Genomic DNA, 15,422 nt, shown 5'->3' on the forward strand with positions numbered 1-15,422 from the left:
CAACCTCTCACTCTCATTCCATTCCAGGACTTCTTTGTGGGTCATCTGAATCCCCAAGGTGTGATCTGAATAACAGCTTCCAGTCATCTAATGATTTTATGGGGTTCATTAATCATAAAGCATTTGGGAAGGGGGATATTGAAACAAAAATCCAGAGGAGTTGTTGGTCTTCTGTAGTCTTTACAAATAAGTCCATTCTTCCAGAAGCAGAAATACTAAATGAGCTTTGGTGGTTTCTATTGGGTCTGAGGTAGAAAAAGGAAGGAAAGAAGATAGCTGGCCAATGTAAATCCGTTGTTTTCCCCACTGTTTCTATATCTGTCGGCCAATGCAAACTTACTGGTCCTTCTATAGTTATTTTTTTTTTCCAAAAGTGACTTTTAAAAAGTCTTTTGATACTTTTCATTCATTATGAACTTTAGATTTTTCTTTCCAAAGTCCCACATCTATCCTCCTCAACATTTTTAGATTTTGTACTTCTACGGTATATGTCATTTCTGTACAAATTCGAGCTATAAATTATATCAAATTACATTTGAAGACATTCTTTCCATAAAATAAATATATATTCAACACCAATGCCAGGTTTCTTAACCAGAGTCAATTCTACACTGTTTCAAGTGGAATAAACTTAAAAACCAAGAATTAAAAATATAATATAAAATAGTAATAGCACTTAGACTTATATACTGCTTCACAGTGATTTACACTGTGGTTTCTCTAAGTGGTTTACAGAATCAGCACATGGCTCCCAACAATCTGGGTCCTCTTTCACAATGAAACAGGAACCATAATAATAATAATGGAATCATAAAAAAATACTATACAGTGGTGGGATTCAATTTTTTTTACTACCAGTTCTGTGGGCATGGCTTGGTGGGCGTGGCAGGGGAAGGATACTGTAAAATCTCCAGTCAGAAGTGGCATTTGCTGGTCCTCCGAACTACTCAAAATTTCCACTACCGGTTCTCTAGAACTGGTCAGAAGCTGCTGAATACCACCTCTGATACTATACCAACGCCAGGTTCCTTAACCAGAATTCATTCTACATTATTTCAAATTGAATAAACTTAAAAACCAAGAATCAGAAATATAATATAATATTCTTTCATGAAGTAAACAGGTGTTCTGACCCAACCGGGTTCCCAAAGAGCAAACACAGACAAAGGCAGCAGCCCCCACCTTTTAAGGCTTAATAACGAATTCTGTTCTGAAAGCTGCTTTCCACTAGTTAGCTCCGACAAGAAAGAGCCTTGCCAAGTTGTTTGTCAAGGCTGCCAAAAACTCAGAGATAAGAACTAATTTACAAAATTCTCCAAACACGAACTAAAATGTCCACCAGTTGAGTTTAAGAGCTTCTTTGCTATCTGCAAAGAACGCTTTTCCAAACCTGGCTTTTATCTTCTTGAGGGAGGGGCCATTACCTTGCAGCCTTACTCCTGAGTCACCTGTGCTGCTGTAATTGTTCCTTCCTCCAAGTAATCCTTTGTGCACGTGCACTTGGCACAGGCTCCTCAGGAACCTCCTCATCACTGCTGCCAGCCCCCACAATCTCTGAAGGCAACAGTCCACTCCCTGATGGTCCTGGCCCCTCAGCAGAGTCCTCACTCTCCTCAGCCATCTGCACCTGCTGCCAGCTAACCACAACAACAGGAATCGTAATGATAGAAGTAGCTAAAGCCAATCAGCACATGTCCCATCCAAGGGACTTACATTCTGTGTTTCATCACCCAACTAGAAAACATCATCGCAGCACTGATTATCTTATGTGATCAGGTAATGAAATGTCTACAAGGAAACAACCAAGCTTAGATAGCCCCAATGACTCCGTAGTTCAACCCTGAGCTACAGATATTCCGTTCTATATCTAGCCAAAGAAAGTGTCCAGTTTTGTAGATGGTGGACACAGAAACAAAGGCTCATAGTACAGCCTTCTTGTACTGAGAAGTGCTTTCTGACCCTTAAAAAATATTATGCAGTATCAAATTATACCACACATAAATATATAGAAATACATGGAGTTTATTCAGCAGTGAAGTAAATGCGCAATTCAGCTGCCGAAGGTGGCTACAAAGGTAGAACACTGAAAGTGGTAATACTTATAGCAATAATTGATTTTGATCATGAGGTGTGTTAGATGTTATAAATCTAACAGCCCTAGGGATGTTTGAGGTCTGGAGAGGAAAGTTGTTTCTTGCCCAGTGACCTGTGTTGAATTAGCTGTGTAGATCTGTGTAGAATTTTATGAGGGTTGTGGTGTTGGGGTGTAGTATTGCGATAAAACATTTCTGTTATCTTGAGGGGATTCCATTTCATGATTGTTTTACTGGCATAGGCTGACTTCCTGAAGATTTATGCTTAATTGGTTGCAGCCTAAGTGACAGTGCAAGAAGAAAAAAATTAAATACTTTCTTTGTATCTTTATTTCCTAGATTGCCAGTGGATTAGAGGTGGCTGGAGTTGATGTGTAACCTGGCTAGGGTGTGGGTTGTCATAGGGGCTTTTAACTTCCGACAACCTTACATTTTTCTCGTTATCAAATTTAGAAAGTCAGTGGTGGATTATGGCTCACTGGTGCCCTAAGCACTGACAAATCTTGGTGCACATATTGTACAAACGAAGCCAAGTTTAGGCTACATAAAAGTTTTTGTGGTGCCCCCTTTGGGCCCGGTACCCTAAGTATGTGCTTAGTCTGTTTAATGGTTAATGCGCCACTGCCTGGAAGGTCAGCAAATTCCCGTCACCATCCAGGTTACCTTGTCGACTGCTATATCCAGCCCTTAAATAATTGGGAATCCTCAGATTGATGGATGCTCGTCTTCTTGAATGGCAGGAAGGTTTACACAGCTGTCCTTCCAGCTCCACTGTTTACCAAGTGATTTACAAATGCAATGAAAATAAAATCAAGAAACCAGCAAGGATATGCAATATTAGCAGGCACTAAAGAAGTGATCCATCTTATTTTTCTTCTCTCATGTCTTGGAACTCTTCTCCTTGGGTGGTTACTGCAAGTGATTCTTTCTCTCAGTGCCTTCATATATAAGGGCCCTCCAGAAACAGCCTTCTAGTCTCTGGAACCAGCTCCTTACTACTACTCCTCTTCAGAGGACTAATGGTAACATCTTACAGAAAGATATAAAATATTTATTTCAATCCAGGTTGTACTGAAGGAAGGTGGTCACAGCCTTAGGCAAGCAATGTTTAAATTGTTGATGGAATTTTGTTTATTTCAATAATTCTCCTGATTCTTTTTTGGGGGGGTGAGGGGATGAGGCTGGATTATTTGATTATATTTATTTTAAGATATAGTCACACAACTACTTTAAAGTGCTTGGCGTGGCAATAAAAATATGTACAATTTAAAGTTTTACAGAGGTTTCTATTTTTTGCCGCTGCCCAGAGTTTCTGTGGCGAGCTGAATATAAATTGAAACAAACTACCCATCTTGATCTAATTTCTTCCCTTCCCCAAGAGGTAACAGATAACAGATAATCAGAGTTGGAAGGGACCTTGTAGGTCATCTAGTCCAACCCCCCGGCCAAGCGGGAGGTCCTTCACCATTTCTGACAAATGGCAGCCCAATTTCTTCTTGAAAGAGGATATTACAAATATGAACTTCTTTCACAAGTGCCAGGGTTATCACTGCCACTGTGTCTTTTTCTAATTTAGCACAAAATGCTTCCAATAGGAGCACACACATTTTCGGAAACCACTTTTTCCTACGGATGTATTCAGCAGTATCCTGCATCTTGAACCTGATCTCTATGGGGTTTCTGACACTATGGAGTCTGCATTCATATCTTTCAAAGAAAGACCCAGAAAGCAACATATTTTTTTTTTTTACAAGACATGGATGTTGCAAGTCTTACAGCATGCTCATTGCAAGAATGTCCATCTTAGAAATGTGTAGAAACGAGATGCATTGCAAAAGTCCCCTGGGAACCTTAGAAATGCCAGTGAGAACTCACTTGGATGATGTAAGCCCCCCCGCGAGTAATAGAAAAGAAGGTGCTGAATGAAAATTCTTACTCATTCTTGGCAAAAAGTCTGAGAATTCTTCTCTTCCTCATTTTGCACTCTAATATTGGTGAAGGTCTTACCTCCATCGTCCCTCATATTTTTTTAAAATTAATCCTTTAAAACAAAATGGTTTATGATTGTGGAAACAAAGAATTTAGTACAGATAGTCCTCAACTTATGACCACAATTGAGCCCAAAATTTCTGTGTTAAGTGAGCTTTGCCCCATTTTATGACCTTTCTTGTTAAGTGAATCATTGAAGTTGATGAGTTAACAACTTGGTTGTTAAGCAAATATGGCTTCCCCATTGAGTTTGCTAGTCAGAAGGTTGCAAAAAATGATCACATGAACTTGGGACATGGCAACGGTCATAAATGTGAACCAGTTGCCAAGCATCTGAATTTTGATTACATGATCATGAGGATGGGACAAAGGCCATAACTGTAAAATAGTCATAAATCACAGTTGTCGTTGCCGTTGTAACTGTTATAAGTCAAGTTATAAGTCAAGTATAAGTCACCTGTAAATGTGTTTGTATTCAAAAAAAGGGTAGCATTAGAGAACATTCTAGAATAAACCAAGTTTTCTGCTTAACAACTTGGTCCTCTTTCCTGATTCTAAACAGCTTGTGAATAAATAAAGAATGATGGCTATCTGTCCTGCTATTTGAAGATTATGAAACTTATTTTTAATATTTCTGCCCAGAATGGGCAGGAGAAATTAAATCATTTCAGTGTCTTGATTTTAATTAATTAATGGAAAATTACTGTGAGTGATATGCACCCAAAAGATTCCCAGCCAATTCTTATGTCCAGATAAGAGCAGGCAAGGCAAGCCACTCAATTCAGCTAGCCAAGCAACAACAGCATGTTTGTTTATTGAACATCAGGAAATACATCCCCCCCAAAAGAACAGTTAACTGGCAAAAACCGGATAAAAGACAAAGCAGGCAAAGGGAGAAATGAATATATTAAAAACAGTTTACATAATCTATCTCAAAAGAACACAACAGAGGAAACAGCACTGTGAGTAAGTAGCATGGACAGTCCCAAAGGAAGTGTCCTTTGCTTGTTCCAACTTTCACCCTTTTATGCGTATAACAGCAACAGAATAGAAATAGAAGGTGAGACCCTGGGGGATGCCTCCTCTGTTCTGAACCTTGAAAAAAAACACCAATTTGGCGATGGGGATGAGGTATCCAAACAGGTTTTCTCCAATTGCTTCCAGACTACTCTATTCCACACATCATCACCAGGTATGGTGCCAGTCCTATTTAGCCTGATGGTTTCTTGTGAAATAAAACAATTTTGAAAAAGTGTTGGCTACTCACCTATGCTACACATGGTTTTAGTTCAAAGAAGCAATTCCTGATTAGGTCTTTGTTAAACATTAGGATTTTAATAGCAATAGCTCTTTGATTTATATACTGCTTCACACTGCTTTACAGCCCTCTGTAAATGCTTTACAGAGCCAGCATGTTGCCCCCAACAATCCTAATATTACTGACCTTGGAAGGATTGAAGTCCGAGTCAACCTTGAGCCGATGAGATTCGGACTGCCAAATTGAAGGCAGCCAGCAGTCAGCAGAAGTAGCCTGCAATACTGCATTTTAACCACTGCGTCACCATGGCTCTATATACTATAGCATCCCATATACTATTTATTCCATCTAGATCAGGGGTGTCCAACCTTTCACCTTCCCTGGGCCACATTAGAAGACGAAAATTTGGTTTGGGCGCACATAAATAAATTAAAAATTAAATTAAATTAAATTAAATTAAATTAAATTAAATTAAATTAAATTAAATAATAAAATAAAATAAAATAAAATAAAATTATTATTTATTATTTATTAAAAATTATTTATTTTTATTTTATAATTTTCTGGCCAAATTTTGTGGGGGGGGAGGAAGCTCGCCCGCCTCACGCCTACCTCTCTTCCTGCAAATGCAGCAGCGGCGGCAGCGGCGGCGGGGCAGAAGCAGCAGCGGCGGCAGCGGCAACGGGGGCAGAAGCAGCAGTGGCAGAGGCGGCGGGGGGGCAGAAGCAGCAGCGGCGGGGGCAGAAGCAGCAGCGGTGGCGGCGGCAACAGCAGGAGGTGGCGGGGTGGGACTTTTGGGCTGCAGCTGCCCGCCTTTTCTGTTGCTCGCCCTCGCCCGCCTCGCGCCTACCTCTCCTCCTGCAAATGCAGCAGCGGTGGCGGCGGCGGCAACAGCAGGAAGTGGCAGGGTGGGACTTTTGGGCTGCGGCTGCCCGCCTTTTCTGTTGCTCGCCGCCCTGCCTCGCGCCTGCCTCTCCTCCTCCTCCTCGCTGGATCTTTCATGAAGGTTGGGGTGGGCGTTGGGCCGTATTACAAGGCGACCTGGGCCGCATGCGGCCCGTGGGCCGCGGGTTGGACAAGCCTGATCTAGATGAACTAAGCTTTTTGTTTTGTCCTGATAAGACCCATCAGATTCCCACCAACTCCAACAGCAAGAGATTCTGTGAGGTTGCTCTCACATTTTTTTTGTTTTTTGTTTTTTTGTTTATCCACCCATATATTATAGATAGATAGATAGATAGATAGATAGATAGATAGATAGATAGATAGATAGATAGATAGATATAGATGGATGGATGGATATAGATATAGATATAGATATAGATATAGATATAGATATAGATATAGATAGATAGATAGATAGATAGATAGATAGATAGATAGATAGATAGATAGATAGATATAGATGGATGGATATAGATATAGATATAGATATAGATATCTGTCTCCTTCTTCCGATTACAGAGACCATTTACATAGTAAAGCTGGCCTGATGGCCTTTTGAAATTCTTGTATCTAGCTTTTCTCAAAACTGTCCACTTGAAAAATTCCTCCCAAAAACTATTATTCCTAGAAAGTCCTACCCTCAAGAAAGGAGAATGGGATTATTCTCAGAATTCTTTGGGACACTTACAAAGGTCTTGACTTTTTCTAATCCCACTTGGCAGCTTTTCCTCCTTCTTTTCTCTTAATAGACTGCAACTATACCAAACGGAAACATTTTCTATATTTTCTCAGACAAGGCTTAAACTTTTCCCAGTGCTTTTTCATGATGGTTCCAAAAAAGAAAATTTTATTGCCAGAGCTGAAGCTCATTGCTTTCCCAATCATTAGGTCATCGATGTACAACATTCATTAACTGCCCTTTAGCCAATCACCTCAACCAGCCACTTCTTTGGTGCACTTTTAAATATAAAATAAAATCTCAAAATGCCTTTTAAAAAGTTGACTGGCAGTTGTCACACTGATGGCAGATCATCAATAATATTTGGCTTATATGTGTGAGAAAATCTAATCCTGTGATGAAATTAATGGAACCTGTGGGATTGCTAACTTCTGCTGGACCCCCACAGGAGTTTTCAGCTGTTTTCAGCCATGTACCATGCAATCCTCTTAGGGCGAAGAAAATTTAGAATGCAGAATTCTTTTCCAATTTTCCTGCAGACTTTTGCTCACAATCAGGATGTGAGTACATGGAGCTGCACGTAGCTTTTCATGGAAGAAAAATGAATTAGCAGATGCGGGAGGTTTCAGTGTCTCGGCTGTAGCTAATAGGTCCTCCTCCTGAAGGTTTTCTTTCACAAAATAGCCATCTTAGTCACCCTTAAACATGGAAAGGTGTTGGGGTTGATGGGGAAAGAGCATCTTAAACCTTCTCCTTAATCTGTCTTCTAAATCTGTCTTCTTAATCTGTTTTCTAAATTCATCCCCAGAATGGAGGCCAATATGTAAAACAAGTTCGTGGGTAGAGGATACTGTATGGTATTTGAAAAGTTAGAAGATCCTAGAAATTTCAGAGCATATGTGAGCAAATTTGTTACAGCTGCAGTTTTATTTTAAGTTAGGGGTTTTTTTCTCCCTTAGGAGGCTACAGGCAATGGAGTAGTTACATTATGGCAGCAGTCTCCAGCTTTTCTGGCTTGGCAGACAGGTGGTGGTATGGATGAGAGACGGTTAGAGAGAGAGATGGTTTCACACACGCCTCCTTCACAAATGCAGCTTTGTACGCATGTGCATATGTGCTCACCTACCACTTCCACAACCTGATTTTGAATGGACTGAGGCCCGGCACTGGGGGTTGGGGACCCCTGCATTATGGGATCCCTGAAGATGGCAGGTCTAGAATTTTCAAACCCCTTCTTTTGTGTCTGTGTTCCTCTTGTCGGTAGAATGGATGGCTTTTATTGTGTTATATCTGTGATAAGCCTTTTGGATGTTTAAAGCATTTATTTCTTACATTTATTGTGGAAAAAAGGGTAAACATTTGTTAGAAGATGAGCAGTATAATTCCGGGAGGCATCAGAGAGCTGATTCTGAGGCAGGTGACTTGGAATCTGGCTTTCTCCTATATCAGTTTTATCTATTTAATTTAATTTATTTGATTTGTCAATCGCTTACAAGATAACAGGTGTAAGTATAAACATAGTTATGAATCCATGAAATGGATACATATAAGAAAAATATAAAAGAAACAATAGGACAGGGACGATAGGCACGTTGGTGCGCTTATGCATGCCCCCTACAGACCTCTTAGGAAAGGGGTGAGGTCAATAGCAGACAGTCTAAGGTTAAAGTTTTTGGGGTTTGGGGAAGAAACCACAGAGTCAGGTAGAGTATTCCAGACATTGACCACTCTGTTGCTGAAGTCGTATTTCCTACAATCAAGTTTTTGCCATCACAGTTGGCTGGGAATGATGGTAGTTTTGGTCCCAGTCATCTAGACAGCCTTAAATTAGTCAAGCCTATTTTTAAATGACTCAATCCAAGGATCTTTCATTGAGCCTTCTGGATCTATAGTTTTCCAGAAGTACTGGGACTACATTTACCAGAAGTAGCAAAAACTATCCTTTAGTACGGTTTTGAAAGTGTTGGTAAGATATAAGGGTGTGTTAATTTATTTTAACTACTACCAGGACAAGCAAATTTCTATACCGAGGATGAAGATAAAACTGCCACCAAGCATTCTGCTTTGCTATTTTTGGCAGTGACTTTGGAACCAAGGAGAAATTATTTTATCATAAGCTACTCTCAAGGGGACACTGAAGACTTAAGCAATAACAATTCTTTTGTTTTTGGATTAGCTAAAAATCCCATTAAATATTTCCATTACTGAAAATAAGTTATATGACAAGGATTAGTAAAACAGAAACTTGTCTGACAGACATTGCTAAACTGCCTCCCCACTTTATTGTTCATCTTCCAGATGTGAAAAACAAACAAACGGTTATCTACCAATGATTTGGGATCAAAGTGAAGTTAGGGAAAGCTAGAAGGAATATTTTAGATATTTGTAAGGGCAAGCTAAACAGTGGAATTTTCCATTAGCATTTCCTGCCACAGAAGCCTACTTATTACTACTTTAACACTGGAGTTAAAATTTTGGCTTTTTAAAAATAAATAACGTTCCGTTTTAGCTTCCAATACAATGTACACATACCATGCCCCAATTAAAGGTCTCTACGTATTCATATCAAACCATGAAGCACCAATTAGATCCATGTAAAATGTTAATTATCCTTCTTGATATTACATGTTACTATATTTTCAAGTAAAAGCAATGGGTATATATTTATTCTTAAAATATTCTATCTACTACATATTCCTACATATTCCTTCTGTTCAATCATGTCCATTTTTTGGAGACTGCCTGGACAAGTTCTTGCAGTTTCCTTGGCAAGGTTTTTTAGACAAAGTTTGCCATTGCCTGCTTTCTGTGGCCAAAGGAAAGTAACCGGCTCAAGGTTATCTGGCTTTGTGCCTAAAGTGGGAATAGAATTCACAGTCTCCAGTTTTCTAGCTCGATGCCTTAACCATTACACCAAATAGGCTTTCTGTTACTGTACTTTCAAATTAAAAACAATAGGGTATATATTCTGTAATGTGGAGCATTATTTCTGCTGGATCAAGTATGATGCTTGCAAGTTGCAACAGACTATCCTATATCACCAGGCTTGAAATTTTGGGCTTGGATAACCTTGAACTACGCCGCCTACGGTTGGATTTAAGCGTAGTACACAAAATTATCTGCTACAATGTCCTACCGGTCAATGACTACTTCAGCTTCAACCGCAACAATACAAGAGCACACAACAGATACAAACTCAATGTTAAGCGCTCCAAACTTGATTGCAGAAAGTACGACTTCAGCAACAGAGTGGTCAATGCCTGGAATGCACTACCTGACTCTGTTGTTACATCCTCTAACCCCCATACCTTTAACCTTAAACTATTGACCTCACCCCATTCCTAAGAGGTCTGTCTGGCAGGGGCATGCATAAGTGCACAATCGTGCCTACCGTTCCTGTTCTATTGTCCCCATTTATTCGTACCTATTTTCTATATTCTTACTCATGTTTATACTTATACCTATTATCTTGTAAGCAATTGACAAACAAACAAATAAACAAATAATAAACTATAGCAGTGTTTCTCATCCTCATGCTGGCTGGGGCATTCTAGGAATTGAAGTCCACATATCTTAAAGTTGCTGACTTTAAGAAATACTGGATTAGACTAAGAGCTTGTGAAGACAGTACGAACAAATAGAAACCGTAAGTGCATTCCCTAAGACAAAAGAAGATACAGAGAAGTATCTGAAGAAAGTTCCAGATATTTCAGTATTACTATCAAGAAGCCTTTCCCTGCACACCTATTACAAGGAATATGGGGGCAGGCCACATCAAAATCATATGCTTATATGCAAAATAATGCTACTGTATTTCCCTCATTTTCTCCCTAAAGTGCCAAACAAATGGACAGGACAATGACATAGATAGCCAGTTTACACTGCTTCCTGCTATCCTGCATGCCTTTACTCCGGTCAGTCAGGAATTAAGAATGGGACCATTATGATGCTTCGTGGAGGTGCTTCATGGATCACCCATGGGCAGTAATGGCAAGACTGGTTCACGGTAGGTTCATTTGCTGATAGGCTCCCTTAATGGTTAGCCACCATACTCTGGAGATCCGTCTTCGGACTGAGATTTAAAAGATTTGTTTTTAATTCCAGTGTTTCCATACAGGGGAGCATGTTGATGATATAGGGCAGCAAAACAAATGAGACTATGTAGTCTAGATATGCAGCATATTAGGCATGAAAAGAGACCAACCTAATGCTAGTGGACTGAGCTCAAATGCGTTCACATTATGGTCCTTTTCCATTCTTGAATTGGATCATCAAATGCAAACTTAACTCAGAATTCTGCCAAAGTAGGACAGCATTTTAAACTCATATAATCCATTTATGCCACACATCTTGATCATGTTCTGTATGCTCTATTTTCACAGCATTAAAAAGCTCTTGTTGACTTCAGGTGCTTGGGAGTCAAAATTAGATTACTGGGATGGAGGTGGGGATAATTGGCTTTAAACATCACCTGTTCTCCTTTGCAAAATCAAGCTCTGCTTTCTTGGTTCTGAGTCATTAGGGGGAAAAGAGAGAGTTCTCTTTAATTGCCATCATTAAAATGAATTACCGTATATACTCGAGTATAAGTCGAGTTTTTCAGCCCATTTTTGTGCTGAAAAAATCCCCTCGGCTTATACTCGAGTCAGATCCCTCTGAAAAAAAAATGGTGTGGAGTCGCTGCTGCCGGCGCGGCCCCAGTCCCGCCGCCTCGGGAAGGGAAAGGCAAGGCGCTTTTGCCTTTCCCTTCCCGGCCAGGGCTGTTGGGAGTCGCTGCGCCGGCGCGACCTCAGTCCCGCCGCCTCGGGAAGAAGGAAAGGCAAGGCGCTTTTGCCTTTCCCTTCCCGGCCGGGGCTGTTGGGAGTCGCTGCCGCCGGCGCGACCTCAGTCCCGCCGCCTCGGGAAGGGAAAGGCAAAGAGCTTTTTGCCTTTCCCTTCCCGGCAAGGCTTGTTGGGAGTCGCTGCCGCCGGCGCGACCTCAGTCCCGCCGCCTCGGGAAGGGAAAGGCAAAGAGCTTTTGCCTTTCCCTTCCCGGCCGAGGCTGTTGGGAGTCGCTGCGCCGCGCGACCTCAGTCCCGCCGCCTCGGGAAGGGAAGGCAAAGAGGCAGCTTTTTGCCTTCCCTTCCCGGCCAGGCTTTGGGGTCGCTGCCGCCCGGCGCGACCTCCGTCCCGCCGCCTCGGGAAGGAAAGGCAAAGTGCTTTTTGCCTTTCCCTTCCCGGCCGGGCTGTTGGGAGTCGCTGCCGCCGGCGCGACCTCAGTCCCGCCGCCTCGGAAGGGAAGGCAAAGAGCTTTTTGCCTTTCCCTTCCCGGCTTGAGCTGTTGGGAGTCGCTGCCGCCCGGGGCTGCCCCAGTCCAGCGTCGCCTCGGGAAGGGAAGGCCACGGCTTGGAAGGCCGCCGCTGGAAGCGAAGCTGCACGCAGCCGTGCGCTAGCATCGGATCGGGCGCACGGACGGTTCCGACTGAGCCCAGGCGTCGTCTTTGGCGCCCGCCCAGCACTGCGGAGCTCCCTGTACCAGGAGAAGGGGAAGACCCCCGGGCGGGGCAGGAGAGGAGCTTCTCCGCCCGCCCCTCTTTCCGCAGCCCACGGTGTCCCCGCAGGACGACCCCCGCCCGCAGTCGCCGCCGCTTGAAAGAGACGGGCCGGGTGGGTAAGGCGCCGGGCGCCCTTGAGGAGAAGGTCCCGCGTTCGCCTGTCTGCCCGCGGATGTCAGCGGAGCAACCGCTGCTACGGGAACAGTTTACTGCCATCGCCCTCAAAGAGGGGGCAACTGGACAGGGAATCCGGGCAGCGCGTTGCGTGCCGGAGCGACAAGCCCGCTCGGGTGGACGTGTTGCCCAGAGACCCCCGGACGAAGCAGCGGCAAAGCTTCGCTGACATCCGTGGGCGACAGGCGAACGCAGGACCTTCTCCTCCAAGGGCGCCCGGCATCTTTACCCACCCCGGCCCGTCTCTTTCAAGCGGCGGCGACTGCGGGTGGGGGTCGTCCCTGCGAGGGACACGGTGGGCGCGGAAAGAAGGGCGGGCGGGAGGCTCCTCTCCTGCCCCGCCCGGGGTCTTCCTTCTCCCGGTACAGGGCTCCAGGTGCTGGGCGGCGCCAAAGACGACGCTGGCTCGGCTCGGTCAGAACCGTCCGGCACGCCCGATCTGATGCTAAAACAGCGGCGCGCATGCTTTAGCGCCTTCAAGCCGTGGCCTTTCCTTCCCGAGGCTACGCGGGACTGGGGCGCTCCGGCGGCAGCGACTCCCAACAAGCCCCATCCGGAAGGGAAAGGCAAAGGCTTTGCCTTTCCTTCCGCAGCGGCGGTCATCCGCGCCGGCGGCAGCGACTCCCAACAGCCCCATCCGGGGAAGGGAAAGGCAAATGCTTTGCCTTTCCCTTCGGAGCGGCGGGACTGGAGTCCGCGCCGGCGGCAGCGACTCCCAACAGCCCCAGCCCGGGAAGGGAAAGGCAGGCGGCAGCGACTCCCAACAGCCCCAGCTGGGAAGGAAGGCAAAGCGCTTTGCCTTTCCCTTCCCGGCGACGTGAGATAGTGAGATCGTTTCCCAAATTAATTATTTTTATTTTTGAAATTTACCAGTAGCTGCTGCATTTCCCACCCTAGAACATATAGGGTCAATAAGTTTTCCCAGTTTTTTTGTATAAATTAGGTGCCTCGTGAAAGCATATTCGAGGATCGACTTATACTCGGTATATACGGTATTTAAAATCTTTGAAAATAGTCAGCAGATAGGAAAATACCTCAATCATGAAAGCCAGCAACTTCAGTTATGTACTGCTATTATCTAATCAGTGCAAGATATACTGGCATGAAATCCTTTGAACTAATGATTTTGATACTGGGGTGGGGTGCATGTGCTTTTAAGGCAGTTAAGTATATCTTAGGCAAACTGAGATTTTGTCATCTTGTACTAATATATTCATTTCTTAGATACAGGGAAAAATTGATTTCTTTCCAATTAAAATAGGGTTTTCTTAGCTGTAGAAAAACAAATTACTTATTTCCAATTAATAAATCTCTGTAGTTTCTAATCTAAATAATGCCGATTTAATTCCTCTTCCTGGATGCTTTCCTGGGTTTCCATTTGCAATAAAATCTTTATTTACTTGTTCATTGCTTGGATGCAGTCCAAATAATTCCCACACTCTCCAATAAAATGGCCATGTGTCTACCATATCTTGAAGATTGCTGTTGAGCTATATGCCTGCAACTTCATGCCTGGTCAGCCTAACTTATGAATATGCTATAGTGGCTAATATCTGTAGCTCAGATGTAAGATGAGTGTAAATATTTGTTCTCCTAGTGTCATGCCCCGGTCGGAATCTGATTCAGAGGGGGAGGCCAAGCAGCTGACAGGGAGTGGGAGTGCGGCTCTGTTGGCTGGGGAAGAAACTGGGGAAGGGCAAAGGCCAGCTGGGCAGAGCAGGGGAGGGGGTAGAGCAAGGCAGAGGAAATTCAGAGGAAGATCCAGGCCCACCCCCTCTTCATTCTAGGGCACGCAGGGAGGAATGGAGAAGAGAGCAACGTGAGTTGCGTGACTTATGGGGGAGGAAAGGGCCCTGATTCCCTTCATTAGCCACAGCTGGGAACACAGTGTTTAAAAAGGAAAGCTGGGCACAACAACTTGTTGGAAGCAAATCATGAGTTATCTGTTATTGTCGAGGCTGGGTTCCTGGCATCTTCCCAACTGTGTATGTTTTGTTGGCCTTTCAAGTCTGCAATTCCTTATCCTGCCCTGTCAAGTTAATTGCTGCAGCATGGTTTGTGTGGATTTTTATTTACAGTTTGTATGTACTTTGTTTTCGGATTGAATTTCCTCCACTTAAAGACTGCTCTTGGGAGAGCTTTTTTCTCCAGCCAAAGGTAACCTGGACATTGGGGACAAAGTTGGAGGTATTAAAGGGACTCTTCTTACTTATGTGACTGTGTTGCCTTTGTGCCACACCCTGGGTCATCACACCAGCTTGTGGGTTGGTTTCCAAATAGTTCATTACCAGGCTAGGTAACACCTTCAGCAGAGTTTAGGGGATGTGAGTGTCAGTGTTCTGTTTATAAGGGCTTTAGGTATGGGTGTGTCAGAGACATCCCCTAAACTCTGTTGAAGATGTTACCTAGCCTGGTAATGAAACATTTGGAAACCAACTCACAAACTCAAAGAATGAATCTTTGCCCTCATCTATGAATATTTCCAGGTGCCAGGATGCCGTGACTAATTGTTGCACTCAGGTGGCATGTTCCTCTCTTGTTTCCCCACCTTTGCAGTTCTGATCACATTTCATAGTCTGATCAGTGAAGGTGCACATACACAAGATCCATGAATTGGATTAGTTTCAGACGTGGTATTCAGCAGGTTCTGACCAGTTCTGGAGAACGTGGCGGAAATTTCAGTAGTTCAGAAAACCGACAAATACCAGCTCTGACTGGCCCCACCCGATCTATTCTCTGCCTCTTGAGTC

Source organism: Notechis scutatus, chromosome 1 (genome assembly GCF_049901735.1).
Source record: "Notechis scutatus isolate UNSWTSFEM ecotype Mainland chromosome 1, rNotScu1.2, whole genome shotgun sequence".
NCBI lineage: Eukaryota > Metazoa > Chordata > Lepidosauria > Squamata > Elapidae > Notechis > Notechis scutatus.